An 8,508-nucleotide genomic window follows, 5' to 3' on the forward strand; every position below is an offset into this window, starting at 1 on the left:
TTTTGCACCTGCTCTGGCAGTGGCACCGGGGCCACACAAGAACACATGGATGTATGGGGAGCAATGGCTGTAGCATTTATGTCCCGAATCTCACATTTAATTCTGCCTGGGGCACCTCCAGATCCTTGCAGCTGGTTTTCCAGTTGCAGCATGACCTTTCCCCATTGCTGTCCAAGATTTAAGTCATGCCTGATCCCAAAGTATTAGTATAATATTAAAATGTTTACTCCAATGCCTTATGAAGGATTTGCAGAAGTTCCTAAATGCCTCCTGTGCACCAGGTTTGTGTTCTGAAAGCTCTCCAAACTCAGCAGATCGTCACTGCCTTCTGACTCATCTCTGTCCTCTGAGCCTGTATCATCCATCTCGTGTCTGTTTGGGAAGCTATTTTGCACTCCAGAAGCTCCAATCCTGGGGGGTGACAGGACCTGCTCTGTGCCTGGCTTATTCTGCAGAATAGGGTTTGTGAGCCTGGCACCTGCCAGTCCTTTATCAGCTCAGTTTTCACCCTGCATCTTGCTGAACTACTACCTAAAGTGCCTTTGTCTGGGATTGAACTCTTTTTCTCTTAAATCTCCTTTATATATCAAGAAGCAGGGGCATTTCTCCCAAAACTGGCTGTCTTGATAAACTAGTGGGCATGAGCACTCACAGCTCTTTGTTTAGTATGTTTTGTTTGTTTGTTTGTTTGTTTTTCTCAGATTCTTTCCAAATCTGCCTTGAAAACTGGCACATAGCTCCTTTTTTGATGCCACATCCTGCTGTGTTTCCAGTGTTCATCTCAGATTGGAAATCACTTGATCTTGCTTATCTGTTGTACTTCTATGTGCAGGAGGAACACAATGGGTAAGGAGGCACTTAGACAATAATGTCTATTAGACACTTTACAAACCCAAATGGTCGCTGAATGGACATCTGGTGATTTGCATCAGCTTTTGGCAGGAAAGCAGTTGATTTTGGAAGTCAGCAGGTGTCCCTTGGATGGAGCCATGGTCGCTGAAATTTTCATCTCTTGCCTTTCTCCAAGCTGAAATCTGCTCCTGCCTCTCCCCGAAGCCTGAGCCAGGGCTGTGTGACGGTGCCCCAATGCCTTGCCCCAGAATGTCACCTGCAGTGCACTGTCCTGCCAGCCTGTTTGAAGCAGTATTGCCTGCTCTAACCAAAATCCCTGCTAGCACTGCTCCCTGTGCTGCTGTGGCAGTTCCCACCCTGCAGCTGGTGCCGTGCTCCTGCTGGCACAGAGGCTTCAGCAAGGCTGAGCCTGGTGGAGCTGTGCTGCCTCCACCTCCAGGGTACTGAGGCCGTTCCTATGGCCTCCCAAATCCTCTGACACCTTGGTGCCAATTTGGCATTGAATTAGAGGTTGATCTGCACGCAGCTGCCGTGCAAGGTGACCGAGCTCCTCTGCGCCTTCATTTCTCCCTATTTGCACTACCTGCGGTGTCACCCAGGGCATAACCCCAACCCCTCAGTGGTGGCTCTGACAGGCTGGCTCCTTCATGTGCTTTTCTGCTCTGCAGGCTTTAGTATGACAATTCTTGCCACGGGCTCTGTACAGGAACCGTATGCACATCATTTTCCACTGTCATCTTTTTCTCATCACCACCCACAAACCTTTCTTTGCAGTTGTTTTCCCTTTTTCTTTTTATCTCTGAAGTCTCTGTATGTGTTTAAATTTTATTTCCCTGAGATTTCCCCTGCTGGACTATGGCATATTGCTGCTCTCACCTCGCCCAGCCCCATGTGCCCTTTCTCAGAGCAGCCCTGCAGCCTTCCTCCCTCCTCCAAGCTGCAGTGAGCAAGCACAGCTCTGAAGGCTGGGCCATCACTCCTGATGATGAGATGCTGGTTTCCAGCAGGCACAAAGCCTCTCCCACACCTCCCTGTCACCTCTGCAAGTGGGACATTGCAGGAGCCTTTCAGAGCTGCCAGCAGCTCAGCACAAGCAGCCTTTGCCCATTGCAGCTAGCCACGAGGCTTCTCTGCCTTCCCGGCCCTCTCCCAGTCTCGCTGCAGTCCTGCTGGCTCTGTACTCTGGAAAATGCCCAATTTCTGAACATTTCCTGTGTCGTGTCCAAAGGCTTGGAAGTCGGTGTGCTGCTGTGTGCATTGTTTTCTGCATGATGTTTGTTTCTTTCCTTTTGTTTTGCTGGATTTCTTGGCTCCGGTGGCCCCTTGCCAGCCTCCTGGTGTCTGGAGTATGGGATATTAAATCCCCTGCCCCTGGACACTTGCTTTCTCCATGGGATTGCACTGCCTGAACCATGGGGAAGGGGAAGCACTGAGAGCTTTTCAGCAGAGGATAAGGAGGTGAGGGTGCTCAAATGGCAGAGGAATGGGTGGAAAGTGACGGGAAGTGATTTGGACCACAGGGGAGATGGAGCAGAGACATAAAGACAGAATAGAAAAGAGAAGTGCACTTTTTTGGAAGGCTGAATTGTCCCCCCATCCCAGCCCTGTGTGAGTGCGTGTACACAGGGGTGTGTGTGAGAGAGCAGCCCAGCAATAATTAGCAGCTCATTAATATTTCCTGCTGCCCAGGCTGAAGGCCATTCCTCGTGCAACCTCACCGACACGGCCCCATGCTTGCAAGCATCCTGAGCCCTCCCCTGCCAAGCCACAGCTGCTGTTCCTGCCTGGTCAGGGGAAATGAGCTCTTCCCTTTCCCTTCCCTTTTTGAGGGGCCTTGGCTAATGCAAAAATACACATGAACCAGGAGCGGGACAAAGGCGAGTCACGGGGCCAGCTGCTGTTGTAAACAGAGCTTTCCTCCCTCCCTGGGCTCTCTCTCAGCTTTCCTGGAGATCCCACAGCCCTGCCAGCCCACAGCTGGGGGCACGCTCCTGGGGTCTGCGAGAGGAAGAGGAGGATGGCAGCAGGGAAGCAGGCAGTGCTCCAGCAAGCGCTGGGTCACAGCTCCAGCTATTTCCCCAAATCTTTCCTCATTATTCAAGATTTTATCAACATTAATTCTGAAAGTTGCTGCCTTGGCCTCCCCAGGCACTCCACATGTTCCTCTGTTGGCCCTAGGTCTGCTTTAGCCAGAGCTATCTTTGAGAAAGGCACCCAGTCCTGCTTTGACAGCCTCCCAGCACCAGTGAACTGCTCCACCCCTGTGGGTGCTGTTCTGCTATTTAATTACTTACCCTGCTTCCCATTCTGAATTTGTCTAATTTCACCTTCCAGGCTCTGGGTCTGCCCGTGTCCTTCTCTACTTGGTTGAAGACCTCCTTATCATCACAAACCTTTTTCCGAGCTGGCATTTATAGTCTGTAATCAAGTTACACATCTGTCTTCTCTTTTTCAAAGAAAATAGATTGGATTTCTTTAATCTGCTCCTGCAAGCCCAGGTTGCCAGACCCTTTTTGTTTTCTCCTGCACAGAGTGCACCTCGACAAGAGCACCAAGTGCCATATATGTCCCAAGGGAGCTTTTTAAAGAGAGGGGAGAGAGTTTTTTTCCAAAATTGGCTGAATTTTGCTGCTCACATTGGCATCCCGTTTGCAACTTTTGATACTGTTCCCGTATATTAAGTGATGTGTTTAATGTTCAGCTGCACAGATTAATAAACACGACCCTTCTGTGGCTGCCTGGAGCTGGGCAGGGTGATGGGTTTATCCTGCCAGGCACAGGCCCTGTGCCGAAGCTTTTACAGTCTAATGTAGGACAAGCTTCGAGGGAAGCCATCTACAAGGGTGGATGAAAAACCAGCAGGAGAAATGATGAAGGAGATGCCTGGGTAATGCCACCTCGTGTGGGTGGGTGGCCAGTGTCTGCTTCTGCTGCTCCTCATGGGTGGAAAGGTGCTGGGAGTGTGGGGAAGAGCTGGTGGGGAACAGCCAGTGTCAGGCTGTGGAAGTGGAAGAAGGGGACACTGAGGAAAAATTGCTCCTGGGGACGTGCAAAAAAGGATGGGAAGGATGGGAAGGGCAGCCCGGACACTGCTTTCTTGGCTCTCGCTCTGTGACAGATTGGCAGCGCCAGGCAGGCAGGGCAGCCAGCACAGCTCGCAGGGACGTGCCGCAGGCAGCCACGAGCTCGTCAGCATCGCTTGGTGACCCACAAAAAGTACGGCTGATTTTTAACCCGATGCAGGGTGTAGGAGTTTGCAGGAGGAGAGGGGCCACCTCTGTTTTTATGCACCAAGGAGGGCTGTGGGGGCAGCACAAGTGATGTCAGGACATCAAATTAATGGGTTCATCACGAAAGGCAGTGTTTCAGACAGGCAGCTCCTGGGGTAGCCCTTCGCTAAGCCTGCTCTCTTCTGAAGCATCAATGCAAAAGCTTCATCCCAAAGAGGCTGTTGTACATTCTCTATGTTCATAGGGAGGTCACAGGCTCTCAAAAGTTGGGGTCTGCACCCAGAGGTTTGGCCCAGAAGTGGGATGGTGAGGGGCAGCAGCTAAAACTCATGGGCATCCTGGGGAAAAAATAGCCAGCATTAGCAGGTGGAAGGGCAGCACGTGGCCAGGAAAAGGGGTTACCATGGCAAAGAGCAGGCTGCTCCGAAGGACGTCCTGAACTCTTCCAGCGAGCAGCCCAGGCTGGAGCCCGCAGCAATCCCTGCTGCTAACCGGGGCTGCTCTGCGTACGGGCCTGCACCAGGTGAGCTTCATTAATTCAGTTTGGGCAAGGTGGTAATTGCCTGTTTATGAACAAGCACAAATAAAAAAAAAATGACTGAGATTTAATATCTGCCCGGGAGACACGGATTGATTTCCTGCTCATCAGCCAGTCTGTAATTATTGCTATGCACCTTTCTATTTTGTTTCCTAAAGAAAAGGCAATGAAAAATAGAGAAGAGCATTAGATACCTATAACTCAATTTATGTATAATAGCTTTATTAGCTCGAAGCCTGGAATGTTCCAGGAGAGTTACCACAGCACATCCTCGAGATATGAGCGCTCACTTTAGCTCTGTGGGGACAAAAAACCCTGCCACACTGTCCTGGCCAGGGCAGGCTCCCAGCACGGGCAGCAGTTTTCTGCCACCTCTCCTGGAGCACAGCACCTGCAAAGCTCCTGAGGTTACCGTGTCTTGAGCCTCTTTTGAGGTGTTAGTCATTGTCACTTGAAAAAGTGCTCGCATTTCAACATTTATTAGCAGTTATCTCTGAAAGCTTGCCCCACGCTTTGCCTTTGCCTTAGGGGAACGCTGTGCCCAAGTACTTGGTGGCCCTGTCATTTCTTGTGCATGTCTTGGCTCCATCGTACGCCTCGTTAGTTAATTACATGGCAGAAAAGTGAGCAGCACAAGTCAGAGCAGCCCTACAAAATGTGTGAAAATGTCAGAGGAGCTCACAAAGGTGCTGCCTGGGGTGAAAGCCCCACGTTGTGCATCTTGTTGCTGTCATTCAGGATGAACACGGAGAGTAGGTGAATGCTTGTGCCACACCAGGACAGCTCTGGTAGGGGAAGAAAACACCTCACAGGGTGCCTGGCTGCCACCCCATGCCCAGAGGGGACACCCTGCCCCAGGGTGACAGACAGCAGCGTGACCCCAGCTCTCCGCAGGACCCTTCTCATTGCAGAGCAGGTGCCGTGCAGGCACCCCCTGCCTGCCCAGGGGCTGCCCTCCAGCTTTCAAGGGTGATTTCCAGCATTGCATCATTTCTATTTTTTTTTTGAAAGAGAAGCAGGGCTGTGCTGCTCCAGGGTTGCCAGGATGCCCATCAGTTGTGTAGTGGGTTCCTGCTTTGCCACAGGCCCTCTCTGCCACCTACTCTCTTCTGTTCATTTCTCCAACAGAAAGGGATAAAGGGCAACACTTCATCATTCAGCCAGTTTTTGGTCCACGTCAGAGGCCAGGTTGCTCTGCAGGCATGCTGGCACGCACCAGCCCTGCAGGTAGACCCCACCTGGGCAGCCCCAGCCCTCGCTGTCTTGTCCAAGGACCTCGATCCCAGGATTTACCTGTTACGACATGGAGGAACAGACCCCCTTGTGTCCCCGTGGGGAGGTATTTTTCAAAGACCACATTTTTTACACACATAAAAATGACTTTTCCTATTTGGGAGAAAGGTGAAAGCCACAGATTTATGGATATGGAGCCAGAAGGTGCTGTCCTGATCGCTCCATCTGGTCATACAACCTCCTGCCCAGGCTTCCTCCACTTCCTACATGAGGTGTGTACAGGCAGGGGGAGAGCAGAAACCTGCCCTAGGAAGATATCCAGGTTTGATTTAATAACTGCAAGAAGGTGCACCTACATGGGTATTCAGTTTTGCCTTACTGAAGTATTTCTGCAGCTGCAGGACTGTTTCTATGCCAGGCACTCAGGACTTTGCAGACCTCTTCTGCAAAGCCTCTTACCCTTAGCATGCAAAGCACATGCTTGGGGTGTCCAGCCCCAAGGAGCCCCTCTTGCTGCCCCGTCCTCCAGAAGCCAGAGCTCTGTCCAAGGCCAGACCCAGGCACCAGAGCTCCCCTCCTGCAGGGCAGGGCAGGGCAAACACCCACAGGCTGCTGGGGGACACGGGGAGGCAGGAGAAAGCCTCCACTGCAAGGCACAGCCAGTGCTTTCTGGAATTTGCTCTGCCACGTGGGCCACGGTATTGATTTTTAAAACCCCTCTGCTGGTTATTTTGTTCTGAAATCAAGCCCTGTGCCTGTGAGCTGGGCACAACTCTAAATTTTAGGGAGTATATTGTACCTGGCTAATTTTATGGTCTGCCTTGCCTTTTATCTTAGCTTGCTATTAATTTAACAGCAAATCTCTGTGTTTGTCAGTTCTGATTCCTGGGGTACCATATAATTTCGTTTGAAAATTCATTTGAGCTTTCTGATACTTCAATAAACCCATTTGGTATAAACACAGCTCTTCATTTCCCTGCGAGTACGTGGACAACAAGCAGCAGCTGAGCACAAAAATAGACATTTATTTAACCAGCAAGTATAGCAAGGGGGGCGGCAGGAGCGGGGCGGCTGGAGCAAGCAGCAGTCTGCTGACAGCCTTCAAACAAAGTGCGGATTTTGGTGCAAACCATGCAGCAGTTATGTCCAGGCAGGCCCCACTGGATGCAATACCCTGCTTATCTGCTGTGTGCAGGTGAGAGGTTTGGTGTATCACGGCGACCCCCAGCTCCCCGGGCTGCACTGCCTGAGATGCCGCGATGTTTCCCAGCCCCAGCATCTCTCCAGGTGGAGATGGAGTGGGTGGAGTGTTGAGCAGGGACCAAAGGAGACCGAGCCCAAGCTGGGAAAAGACTTAGCTCTTCATCCTGGAAGGCCACCAGGGCTCCCTGCTCCTTCTCCTCAGCTGTTCCTGTTCTCCATGCTCATCCTCCCCTTCTCATGCCCAGTTTCTTACCCACCTCACCAGCAGTGGATCATGGTGGAGCAGCTGCCACCTGGCAGAGAGGACAGACATTGTTCATCTTCATTCCTCTTTGCAACCAGCTTTTTTCTCTGTGCTGTCCTGCAGAACACCAAGGCAGCAGCGTGGAGCATCCACAGCCCGTATCCCACTTGGAGACAAGCTGCAGGTCCGGGCTCAGCCAGCTGGCTGTGCAGCCACTGCAGCTTGTTCAGTGCACAAATAGCTCTTGAAAGCCCACAGTAACTACTAATTAAATTAATTTTATAGCTGATGTGCCATGTGCAGGCAGTGGGTGATTCACAAACAGGGCTCTTGTTAGGAGTATTGGCTCAGAAACCGCTTTCAGGCTGGGCACCATGTGAAATATCGATGAATGTGGAGAAGAGACGCGGCACTTGCAGCCAGGAGGGCTCAGCCAAAGGCTCTGTTCCCGCTCAGATAAATTCAGATAACTTAACGAGGGCTGCATGCTGTGACAGGGGAGGGCTGTCACTTCTCTGTATGCCTCCTGGGCCACAGTTGCTGCTCAGGGGCTAACACCCAGTGCCCACTGGTGGGAAGACCCTGGGCAAGATGGGCTGAGGCAAAACCAGGGGCACCCAGGTGGAGCACCTGGTGTGCCATCACACTGCTGCCTTCCTGGGAAAGCCTGCGAGAAGGACCAGCTTTCTGGGGGCTTTTATCAGCAAACATAATTTCATTCATGTGTAATCTTCTATGCTGTCTATGCAAAGGAACTTGCAAGGTTCCTTCCATCAGTTTTTGCTGGCTGCAGTGCTGAGGACTGGCATATGGGATGCAACACCCTTCTGGCACAAGCAGCACCTGCAGGGAAAGCAGGGCAGCATTTTAACCAGAGCACCAAGGGCTAGGAGAAAATGTGCTGAAAGCTGTGCAGATGCTGTGGAGTGGGGCTACACCACATGCAGCTTGTTAGGGGAAAGGACAAGCGGCAGAGCACCTAACTACAGGCAATGGAAACCACCTCTACAACTGCTTTGTCGTGTGCCAAGTTGATAGACCTCCTTCTGCTTCTGTAATATAATTCTTTAAGCCTTCCCTCAACAATCAGTAAAATGCAGTTTGTGAATGTTCTCCTTTTGTTACTTCTTTTATTTTATAAACCCATAACCCGGTATAGAGGCACACACTTTGATTACTGCATTCACTTTCTCTTCTCAGCTGTATGT

This window comes from Aythya marila (genome assembly GCF_965140915.1).
Source record: "Aythya marila genome assembly, chromosome: 14".
NCBI lineage: Eukaryota > Metazoa > Chordata > Aves > Anseriformes > Anatidae > Aythya > Aythya marila.